This window comes from Marmota flaviventris, chromosome 11 (genome assembly GCF_047511675.1).
Source record: "Marmota flaviventris isolate mMarFla1 chromosome 11, mMarFla1.hap1, whole genome shotgun sequence".
Lineage (NCBI taxonomy): Eukaryota > Metazoa > Chordata > Mammalia > Rodentia > Sciuridae > Marmota > Marmota flaviventris.
Genome location: NC_092508.1, coordinates 109912041 through 109924869, shown reverse-complemented (window position 1 = coordinate 109924869; position 12829 = coordinate 109912041). Strand labels below are relative to the sequence as shown.

Here is a 12829-nt window from a genome sequence, read left to right as displayed (position 1 = left end):
GCTTGGCAGGTCATACCCATCTAAGAGGGTCTGTGCGGCTGGGTGGTTGTAGCAGGTCACCCTATCTCCAGTGCTATGTGGGACCAGGTTGAACAGAATAGGGCTCACAATGTGTCTGGGAAGTCTTACACAGAGGAAATTTCCACTAGAAGTTCCCAGACACCCGATTATCCTGTTCACTAGGCTGCGATGTACAATATAGTCCATGCACAATGGCTCTTGACATATGAGGATTGTATATGAGTATATATATACCCTATCCAACAATTCCCCCACTATATATAGTGGGGGAATTGTTGGATAGGGTATTTTTAAGCAAGACACAAATTCTGGAAGCATAAATAAAACAACTGATATATTTAAAAGCAACACCAAATCAGTCAACCAAATAACAACTATTCAGAATATTTCATAGGCAAAATTAAAAGACAATAGGGGGCTGGGGATATAGCTCAGTTGGTAGAGTGCTTGCTTTGCATGCGCAAGGCCCTGGGTTCAATCCCCAGCACCACACACACACACACAAAAGACAATAGGGAATAAAAATTTTCTACATTAACATCCACATATATATATATGTATATGTATATATATATTTGTGTGTTTGTATGGATATAATATATATATATATATATATATATATATATATATATATATATATATATATATATATCGAAAGAGGACCCTACAAATCAATAAAGACAAACATCCTCAAAAAACAAATGTTTAAGAATTATATAGAACCAATTCACAAAGGGATAAAAAAACTAGCAGATATAAGTAACCAATCAAGTGAGTTATTAAGTATCAAAGAAATTAAAATAAAACCGAAATAAGAACATTGTTGACAAATATTTTGCAATTGTTATCTACTGATTAGAGTGTGAGGGGTAAGTAAGCATCTTGGATGCCTATCTGGAAAATTATAATAAAATTAAGCATGCACATTTTCAGCCCCAGAAATGCCAATTCTTGGTATCTATCCTGCAGACTTGCTCACATGTACATGTATAAGCATTAGAATATTTATCACAGAATTATTTATAAGGACAAACAATAATAATAATCAAAATTGTCCTTAGTGGCAAAGAGATAAAGAAAAATGGACCTTTCATGTGCTAGAACACCATTCAAGAGGAAAATGAGAAAGATTGATCTATATGTACTAGTAAAAAAAAAAAAAATTCAAAATACTCTATTATGTTAAAAAAATAAAAAACCAAGCTATAGAACAATATACATAGTTCTGAGCTATCCATTTATTTTTGTAAAAAAAAAAAAGAATTAGTATTTGCATTAGTAAATTACCTGCATCAGAAATTTTCTGGAAGTTTCCCACCAAATTAAATAATTTTCTGGGAAGAAAAATGGGACTGATGGCAAGGATACAAAGAGGGTGCACTGTGAATAAGTCTAAATGTCACTTAACACATTTCAACATTATTTGAAGTTTTATTATAGGAATACTTTCATGTATTACTTGCATAAATTTTTTAAAAAGTAAAAGACCATTAAATATCACTGATCCTATTCATATTCTATTGAAAATTACTGCATTTTGTTCTCACATTTGATGATGGATGGTAAATTATAGACCCTGGCTGTCAATCTCAATAAGATGAAGTTGTTTTGTATTTTTTCCCCTAATATTCAATATTCTGGGTATTCTAGTACTTGATAGATGGAGTGAATAGGCTTATCCAGTGCTGTTATCTCTGTGGCATGATTTGGAGAGTGACGCCAGTCTCCAAAACACCTCTTTTGCTGATGGCCAGAGCTCACATTCTACTGGGGCCCTTTTGTCTTTGCAATAAGAGACTGATTACTCAGCTAATTCCTGTCAGTCCTTGCAAGGAGGGAAACTGTAAGTAATTTTTTATTCCTAGCATCTTAGCATAATTACCAGATGCACCAACTGGTCAATTTAGTACTCCTAACCTCCTCCTTTCATCCCTCCAAATTAAAATATAAAGAAAACAGTTGGGTATCCCACTTATGAGACCTTTTTATTCATATTTTTACCTCTGTGTATCGTGTTTAAGAGTGGTTTTAAAAATTGGAAGGGAGTTGGAAAAGATAATATGGAAATGACTTTTTCACTAAGGTCTTGAGAAAGGGATAAAGGAAGCTAAAGAAAGTACAGTAAATTCCCCTTTATCCACAGGGATCTGATTCAAGATGCCCAATGGATGCCTGAAACTGAATAGAACTCAATTCTATACAAACTATGTGTTTTCCCTATACATATACATATATCTATTATAAATTTTAATTTATACACCAGGCACAGTAAGAGATTAACAAAACAATGATAAAATAGAACAATTACAAAAATATACTGTGATAAAAATTGTATGAATGTATGCTCTATCTCTCAAAATATCTTAGCATTCTCAATCTGATTTCTTTTTTCTTGAGTACTTTCACCTTTTTACTTATAGGAAGTACTTTGTGATTTTTTTTTTGAAATATGAAAATGGGTGGCATTTGTACTCTTGCACTTTGGGGCCATTATTTAGTAAACCAAGGAATGCATGAACACTAGCACTTGTCTAGGTGATAACCAAGATAGCCACTGTATTCTAATGGGTAGCATATACAGCAGGGATACACTAGACAGAAGGGTGATTCATGTCCCACATAAGATTTCATCATGCTACACAGAATAGCAGGCAATTTAAAACTTATTGATTATTTATTTATGGAATTTTCCATTCAATATTTTCTGACCAATGTTGATCTCAGAAAACTGAAACCACAGATACTGGTTTTACTAATGTCATTAAGGACATTAGAAGAGTCCTTCTGTTTTGAATAGGAGAAAGGAATAAAATAAGTTTATGTAAGGTGAGCAGAAACCTTGGATTTTATTGGTTATATTTTTCACTGTTGTGGGAGCTGGAGGATGGAGGAAGTTAAGATCCTCAGTCATGAAATCTGCAAGACCCTGAAAATCTGTGACCCTGAGCACCAGATAGTTTAAAAAATAAAAAATTAAAATTAAAAAATATATGTATATGTATGTATGTATGTGTGTTGTGTGTGTATATATATCATAAGTTGTTCATCAACAGCCACAAAGCAAACCTAACAAAATTTATAGTCTTTTTGAAATTATAGAGATTTAATAAAAGTTTCTCACTATGGATGACTCTCACTTGGGGTCCCTACACTCTCTCTATCACCATCCTCTGAGAACCTATAAAAAAATGAAAACATTTCCTTTGCCCATTTATTAATTGACGACCTCCTCCTCCTCCTCCTCCTCCTCCTCCTCCTCCTCCTCCTCCTCCTCCTCCTCCTCCTCCTCCTCCTCCTCCTCCTCCTCTACTGTATTTTTCGAGTTTTTTTTTATATATACTGGATATTGATGCTCTATCTGAGCTGCAGGTGGCAAAGATTTTCTCCCATTATGTAGGCTCTCTTTCAGATTCTTGATTATTTCCTTTGCTGTGAAGAAGCTTTTTACTTTGATAACATACCATTTATTGATTCTTGATTTTATTTTTTGCACTTTAGGAGTTTTGTTGAGGAAGTCAGCTCTTAAGTCAACATGATGGATAGTTGGGACTACATTTTCCTCTAGTAGGTCTCTGTTCTAATGCTTAGGTCCTTGATCCACTTTGAGTTGAGTTTTGTGCAGGTTGAGAGATAGGGGTTAAATTTCACTCTGCTGCAAATGGATTTCCAGGAGAAAGGTACACTCATACATTGTTGGTTGGACTGCAAATTGGTGCAACCACTATGGAATGCAATATGGAGATTCCTCAGAAAACTTGGAATGGAACCACCATTTGACCCAGTTATCCCACTCCTTAATATACACCCAAAGGATTTAAAATCAGCATACTATAGTGATGCAACCACATCAATGTTTATAGCAGCTGAATTCACAGTAGCTAAACTATGGACCCAACCTAGGTGCCCTTCAACAGATGAATGGATAAAGAAAATGTGGTATATACACACAATGTAATACTACTGAGCCATAAAGAAAAATTAAATTATGGCATTTGCCAGTAAATGGATGGAACTGGAGATTATCATGCTAAGTGAAATAAGCCAATCTCAAAAAGCCAGAGGCCAAATGTTCTCTCTGATATGTGGATGCTAACACACAATAGGAGGCAGGGGGACTAGAAGTTCATTGGATTAGACAAAGGGGAATGAAAGGAAGGAGGATGGGAATAGGAAAGACAGTAGAATGAACTGGCCATTACTTTACTATATTCATTCATTCATATATACACACACACACACACACACACACACACACACACAACCAGTGAAACTGCACATAATGTACAACCACAAGAACGGGAAGTTATACTCCATGTATGTATAATATGTTAAAATACACTCTTCTGTCGTGTATATCTAAAAAGAGCAAATAATAATTTAACTTACATAAAGGATGAAAAAATGGGGGCCCATCCAGAACTTCTGATGCAGAATTCTGTTCAGGATTCCCACAATCTTGAGTCTTATCAAGCTTTCCAGGTGATTCTGATGAATACTACATGTTGAATAGGAGCTATAAAAATTTTTTTCAGAATAAGGCCAGAGAGTAAATATTTTAGTCCTTGTAGATTGTGCAGTCTCTATCACAGCTTCTCAGTCTCTCATTGTTGGAGAAATGAGATATAGTTAATATGAAAATAAGTGAGTGTGGCTATGTTCCAATAAAATTGTGTTTACAATTCTGAGGATTTGGCCCCCAGTTCTAGATAATAATAACAGTTACCACTTATTGAGTATCTCATGTGGGGAAGAGCTGATGCTTCTTATAGATTAGCAAATTTATTTCCCCAAATACTGCATGAGATAGGTGTTGTTGCCCCATCTTATTGCAAATGAAATAAACTCCAATATTTCCCCAAGGCATACAGTTCGAAGTCGACAATTCAAGCCTTATTTCACTTCAAAGGACATGTTGTTTACTTTGATGCTTTAATAAGTGGAAAATAATTGCATTGTACTTGTGTTAGTCAGCTTTTTATCACTGTGACCAAAATACCTGGTAAAAATAACTTAGAAGAGGAAAGATTTGTTTTGGCTCACAGTTTTAGAGGTTTCAGTCCATGATCAGCTGGCTCCATAGCTCTGGGCCTGAAGGTGAGGCAGAATACCATGGTGGGAGGGTGTGGCAGAGGACAGCTGTTTAGGTCTTGGCAGCCAGGAAGCAGAGAGAGAGAAAAGGGAAAGAGAAAGAGGAGTAGGGAGGAAGAAGCCAGAGAAAAGATAAACCCTTTCAGGACACACTCCAAATGAAGGATCCGCTCCAACTAGGTCCCACCTACCAGTAATGCCATCAAAGGATTAATCCACTGATAAGGTCAGAGCCCTCATCATCCAGTCATTTTCTAACAGCCCATCTTCTGGACACATGAGACTTTGGGGAACATTCCAGATCCAAACCATAACAATTCTTTTTTTTTTTTCTTTTTCTTTTTTTTAGAAAGAGAGAGAGAGAGAGAGAGAATTTTTTTTTAATATTTATTTTTACAGTTCTCGGCGGACACAATGTCTTTGTTTATATATGGTGCTGAGGATTGAACCCAGGCCGCACGCATGCCAGGCGAGCGCGCTACCACTTGAGCCACATCCCCAGCCCAAACCATAACAATTCTTAATACTAATATTCAATAAGTACAGCTTGACTGATATTTTCTTTGGTAAGCTGATGTTGTTTTAATCACTGTAAAAGAACACTTATGAGTATTTTCTTCTGGTAACTAGTGGCCCCAGTCTCCCATCTCCCATTTTCTTTGTGTGATACCAAATCTGTTAGCTCCGAGTTGAGATGACACCACTGAACTTCTGGAAACCAAAGTAAGAAGATAGTTCTGACAGAGTCATGGCCAGACCAAGCCTGCACGGGCCTTGGGAGGTGATGGGTGTAATTGAGTGCTAAGGTAAGGCTCCCTGGGAAGGCTGTACAGGAAAATACCAATGGCAAACCCCCTACTTCTCAGTTTTGTCATATGCTGAACCAGTACAGTTACTTATGGTAAGAAGACTATATCAGGGAGGCCATTTGAGAGAGAGAGAGAGGAAGTTATTTCCAGTTTGGACCAAGCACATGCTCTCTGAGGTGATCCATGGTAAAAATGACTGTATATTCTGTACATTCTATGGCCCATATACCACACTAAATGCCTTACCTATATTTTCTCCACTTATCATAAAAATACAATCAAGAAATATTCCTGTGTGTTAGTCAGCTTTTCGTTGCTGTGACCAAAATACCTGACAACAACTTAGGATGGAAAAGTTTATTTTTGTTTCCTTGACTTCAGAGGTCTCAGTCAGTCCATGGTCAGCCAACTCCTTTGCTCTGGGCCTGAGGTGAGGGAAAACTTCATGACAGAGGGTGTGCTGCTAAGCTTTCGATAGCCAGCAGAGAGTGAGCAATTGCGGCATCAGTGACAAAGTATAAATCCCAAAGGCATGCTCCCAGTGACCTACTTCTTCCAGCTACATCCTACCTGCCTACAGACACCAGTCCATTAGTCTATTCAAATTATTAATCCATCAAATGGATCAATCTGCTGATAGGTTATAGCTCTCATAATCTATAATCATTTCACCTCTGAATATTGCTGCATTAACATAGGAGTTTTTGGAGGACACCTCATATCCAAGTCAGAACATCCTGTTGTACATAAATATAAACAAGATCACACAGCTGCTGTGATCTCAGCTTGAGTTTGAACAGGAGCCTAACTTCAGAGCCATCACTGTTAGGTAATAGTTCTTCATTGCTACATAATAGTGCTTCGCCTGCCAACCAACAACAAGTACTGGCTCAACCTTGGACCTTGTCAGAGCTTTCAAATACCCAAGTGACAGCTCCGTCAAATCTCAGCAACTCAGCTGAAATCCATTTAAAGCTGTCTATCTTCGAAGTCCTTATTCAAAAACAAGAATTATTAAAAAGAAATTCAAGGCCATGGGACAAGAAAATTCTGTGCACTTTTTAGTGTGATTCTAACTACTATTTATTGAAACATTCTTCATAGCATGGCAATTAAAATCACACACTATGCAGCCGGACTAGGTTTTGAAGTTGAATAAGGTTTTATTTTTAACCTTTCTTTGCCACCATTCTCATCTATACAATAGATCTAAACACATCCACTACAGAGGGAAATTGTGAGTAGAGACATAACACATAAGAACTTGGACCAGGCCTGTCACAGAGTAAATTCTCAGTCGTTTTTATTGTTGTCATTATTTTTATGACTGTACCTTCACACTCTGTCCCCAAAAGAATGACCGATACCCATAACATCATAGCATTTCCCACCTTCACCATGTGGGTCTTCGACTCATGCATAGAAAGAAGCCTCTCTCCTTCTTGTTTTGCATATCAGCACATCTGTGGATACACATGTGTGTAATATTGCCCCTAAATACAAGCAGTCTCTCTTCCCAGGCCTCCATTCTTGCCTGACCCTTTTGCATATCACCCAACACCCACTGTTGGGTAGATGCAGAGTGTGTTGAACTAAGATAAACCAAAGTCTACCCTCAACTCTTAGGGAAACACCCACTTTCTATTATCGAAATCATTGGTGTTATTAAGTTGCACTGTTTCCACCTGCCACAAGCATTGCTTATGGGCCCTCAAATCTCACTGATGTATTCTCAAGACCAGTTCTCAAGGAGGCTGAGAGAAAACCCTAGAATGAGCTATTTGGGACATGTTGTTGGCATATGCAGTGTTTGGGAAGCACTATTGATACTTTGTGGTCGGGGGGCACAAAGTATCAATAGTGCTTCTACCAAAACTGCCCTGTGCCTTGATACCTCAGTGGTCCCACCAGACTTTCATGTTTATTGATAATTATCTGAGCAGAGAATATAACACCATTTTACATAGAAACAAAATATTTTTTGACACAAGTTTAGTATAAGCTGAATTTTCTTTGACTTCTTCAAGTAAGAATTGAACTGTATTTTATTTATGATTTTGCAAACTCACTGTTTCACCAAAGCACATGGTTGGTTCTAATGATACTTAGCATATTTGAGTTGCCAGCCTCAGAAACTTATAGGTCTGTATTTGTGGCTATCGCTTCTGTGGTGATTCTGCCACATAAGCATCTGCCTACATTGTGTCCTGTAGGAGACGGATACCTGAGCATTTCCGTGTCAAAAAACATACAGTTCTGTTATAAACTGTTTTTCTTCTCATGTGATTTTGTGAATTATATTTTTTGAAACTGTTATAAGTCAATGTGTTGGGGATCTCTCAGTATAGTTCCCAGATTGGATGATTTGATAAGAGGACTCACAGGACTCTGCATAGTCATATGCTTGTACTCATAGCTAAAATTCATCACAGTGAAAGGATTCAAAGCAAAATCAGCAAGGGAAAATAGTGCATAGGGTGAAGTCTAAGGGATCAGCCATGTGCTTCCAAGAATACTCTTCCCGTACAATAATTCCCTCAGCAATGAGCTGGAACAACACATGTGAAATTTGGTCTACCAGGGAAGCTCATCAAAGCCCCAGCACCCAGGTTTTTACTGGGGACTGTTCATATTGGAATCCTCTGCCTAGAACATAACAAAATTCTGGAATTTTAGGAAGAAAGCAGGTTTTAACATGCATCACATTGCACATCTAGTTTAGACAGTTTAAGTCACTCTTAAGGGTGGTGGGAACCCTCCTACAGTCCAGATGTTAGCCAAGTACAAAGTTGAATGAAGGCCTTTCGAGAGAGAGCAATTAGGCCTGCTATGTTATTTCTTTTCTGTACAGTAGGTTATACCTGTGAACATCAGTGGTAAACAGTTAATGATAAATTAAAAGAGATTTGTCTGCAATGGACATTAGGTCCCTATAGGGTGAGAACCATCATTTTAAAAAAAAGCAGCCTCCCCCCACCCCCTCCAGGTATCCACTGTTGGTTTACTAAAGTCCCAGGCCAAAGGCCTAACTCAGGATCCAAACAATTCAGGTCTGGCTACTTGCCCCAAAACTCAAACAGAAAAAGTAATAGTGGAAATTGGAAAGGAATTTTAATCACTATGATCATACGGGCAAGACAGTGTTTCCAGCTCTGTCTTCTGGGTACTGACATGAGCTTTAGATTTAAATAGAGAAAGAAATGGAACCACAGACAAGAGGTATATGTAACTAACCAGGCTTTGTGTCATATTCATACATACACATAACATAGTTTGATTAATTATAATAATTTGATAAATTATAATACATTATAACGTATAATAATAACAATAACAGTAATAATAAAAATTAAGCAGTCTTAGTCAAACTGAGGGCAATCTCCATTTGCTTCTCAGGATGTTTACCTATCAGATCTGTGATCCTGGAAAGGGAGCACTCTGATGCCAGTGAGATGACTGGTTCTGCTTAGGGGGCAGTCACATGCTGGCGTCATCTGCCTGCAAGGCTTCACTGTTCTTGTGTAGTGTGACACTCCAGGGGTTTGGAACTACATTGTAAAAACTGGCAGTTGAATGTCCCTGCAGATCTTAGCATTACCTACCTTTTATGTTGGTGTTCAGCCTTGAAGGAAGTGGATTACCCACCCACTTTAGATGAACATTCCTTACATGATTGACATGCCTATGTTCAGAAGCTGAGACAGTTTAAGGCAAAGGGGACAGATATAAAATGAAGGCAGAAATGTCAAGCTTTATCCTCTTTTTAATTACCCATTGGGCGTCTACAGGCCCAAGTGAAGAGTCAGTGCTTTCAGCAAAATCAGGCTCTAAGTCCCTACTTTGTTAGCACAGCAAAGAACAAAGGAAAGCTGAAACTTACAGGTTTTTGTTTTGTTGTTGTTGTTATTATTGGCTTCCTATTCCCCAAATTAATTTTTTTTTCACAGTACTAGGAATTGAACTCAGGGCCTTGTGCAAACTTGGCAAGTTCTACTGCTGAGCTATACTCCAGGCCCCCAAATTAATTTTTTTTTAAGTAGCAGTTAAGATAAAAACAAAACAAAACAAACAAACCCCCCAAAAGCTTCCTTTTCCTACCAACAATCTGTTAATGGGAAGGTAGCAAAAAGAACATTTCTTGTGTATCTGAGCAAACCTGAGGTGTCCTCTTCCCTGTGTTCTTTAACTGTACACTAACTTACTCAGAAATAGTAAGCACTCAATAAATGGCAATTGCCTCTGCTACACTCACAACACTGTCACATCTTATCCCTTCTGTATCAAATCTTAACTTTAATTTTTCTGTTAAGCCTGAAAATCTCATAACCCCAAATTGTTGTTATGAGTTACAAACCAAATGATTTTGACTTAAGAAGCAAGTATCATTTCAACACCAGGGCAAAGCACAAGGCATGCAATACAAGCATAAACACCACTTGGTGTCATCAGGTCATCTCTGCGAGCCCCTTGGTTGATACATGGTGTGGAATAAAATACCAGCTCCAGCAGGCTCTCTCTGAGTCTGACATGCATGAACAACAGGTGTACTGGTTAATTGTTTTCTCATCATGCTGCAAATTTCACACCCCATAACTCCCCAATGAAATACCAAAAGAATACATAAAATTAAATGATTCAAAGATTTAAAGGATTTATGCTGCTTTTAAGGTGGGAATCCACTGAAATCTATTAAAGGAACTCTAACTACAACTGTTGTATCATTTGTTTAGGGATATGTAAACCTCTAAATATTTACTAAATATGTAATATTTATTTTTGCTTTAAAATGATACTCCAAAAACCACCAAAAATGAGGCATGCTCACTTTCAAGGAAATTAAAGAAATCCACGCTTTTGCAAAAGGAAGAGATGGGTTTTCTTGTACCTGCTTTTAAATAAGCAATTGAAAGATCCACGCTAAATGTAGCATTATGTAACAATGGTCTTTAATTTTTCTGTTACTATTTCCAAACTAGCCTTTGCCCTTTGTAAGTGAGAACAAGAGTACAGTTGCTTAGAAGAGACTGCATCAGTAATTGTACTTGTTGCCATTTAGTGTCCCCGGACTTAATGCATTTCCAGGCAGATGCACCCAACTAAAGTCACCTTAAGTGATTTTTAGCACCTGAGTATGTTGTGTAAGATTCTTTGTTACCATCTGTTGTGGAACCAACCATTCAGCTGGCATAAATCAACATGCCCTGCCTCTCCCATCCCACAAGAAGGCCAGGGATAGTTAAAATGAAATGCAAGCCACAGTGAAACACGAAACAGCCAGTCAAACAATCACCTCCTTTATATCGAATTCTACTAATGTTCTCTTTCCTCTCCCATATGACTTGCCCTCTGTTGCAATGCTTTGATACTGGAAGCTTTGGGGTCCTTATGGATAAGCCCTGCCACTGTTGAGTGAATTCCTATTGACTTTGCTGAGGATGTGAAATGCTATATTTAGAGATAAAATCAGATACTTAATATAACCAAAGAGGCCACAAATGCTTTAACTTAGTCATCTACCTTTTCCCCACAGCTTCTTTGTCTTCCTCATAAGGGCAGACTCTCAACTCAGGGATGTGGACTATATCATTAACTAGGCTACTCATAAACTATGCCATCCCTCATTATCATGCATTAAATTATCATGGATGGTCATATTAAATTTGGTGGCTTACCTTGAACACGCTATGTTTCATTAGCCACTCATCTATGTAGAGACACAGGAGAGAGGAATAATTTGTCTGTGTCCTGTGGGTAGTACAAGGACAGAGATAACATTATGAATTAAAGTTCGCTTAACCGCACTTGAAGTAGAGAATGTTGGCTTCCGGATATTGACCTACTGAAATCAGTGTTTGTTCTGAGTTCTCTAATACATGGGCCAGAGACTTCCTTTGTTCTTATGGCTGACATTTTAGTTAACTCATTGAATCAGTCAGGATAGGACAGGTTACACAGTAGTAAGGAATAACCCCATGGTCTCTATGACTTCAAACACAAAGGTTTATTTCCTGCTCATGCTGCATGTCTTTAGTGAGTCATCAGAGGAGCTCTGCATATCTTACACAGTCAAAAGACCTTCCTGGTGAACCAGTCATCATATCAAACATTGCCAGCCACCAGGCCAGGAAAAAGAGCTTGGGGTAGGGTGGAAGGGCATCACATTGTATTTAAAATGTTGTGGTCTGAAGCATTCTACTTGTAATTCTTTGACCAGAACTAGTCATATGGCTGCACCCAATCACAAAGGATCAGGGAAGTACAAGTGGACATATTCCCAAATAGAGAGAACTAGACATGTTTAACAAGCAGCATTTATGACTATCATACTTGGTCAATACCCTTCTCCCTTCTTTTCTCTACTTCAGAAACTAGAAAACCAAATACATAATTTCCCAACTCTCCTTTGTCCTGTGAGTGTCCACATAGACCTGGTTCTGGCCTACAAAAGCTAAATGTAAATCTGCGTGGGGATCTGTGGGAAAGCTTTTGCTTTCTCAGTCAAGGGTAAGGCACAGTTACTGTTGTTTTTCAATCATATCCCTTCTTCCTACTGGAGAGATGGAGGCAATGTCAGAATGAGTAGTAACCATCTTGACCTGAGCCACACACAAAAGTTAGGAGAGCTTGAATGATGGGAATAATTTGGTTCCTTGATGCCATCAGTAAACATTGCACCAGCCCTAGACTGCTTGCTTCTGGGCATTTTATTATGTGAGGAATAAAACCCTTATAAACTGAAGTCCCTAAGTCTTACTTTCCTTTTTTTTTTTTTTTTTTCCTTTCTGCAATTGAATAGAATCCTTAGATAATCCTTATTTATTTTGAACTTTTAAAGGAAAATATCTCTTCCAAAAGGATGTGTTACCCACAAACACTCATCAAACAATTTAAATGTGATTCAGTGATTTCTC

General features: G+C 37.8%; 1 protein-coding gene across 1 annotated transcript in view; it reads left to right on the top strand.

Annotated features, from left to right (window-relative positions):
- Nckap5 (NCK associated protein 5) overlaps window positions 1–12829 on the top strand; it is a 777883-nt gene that overhangs the window by 684794 nt on the left and 80260 nt on the right. The gene's annotated exons all lie outside the window — the stretch shown is intronic.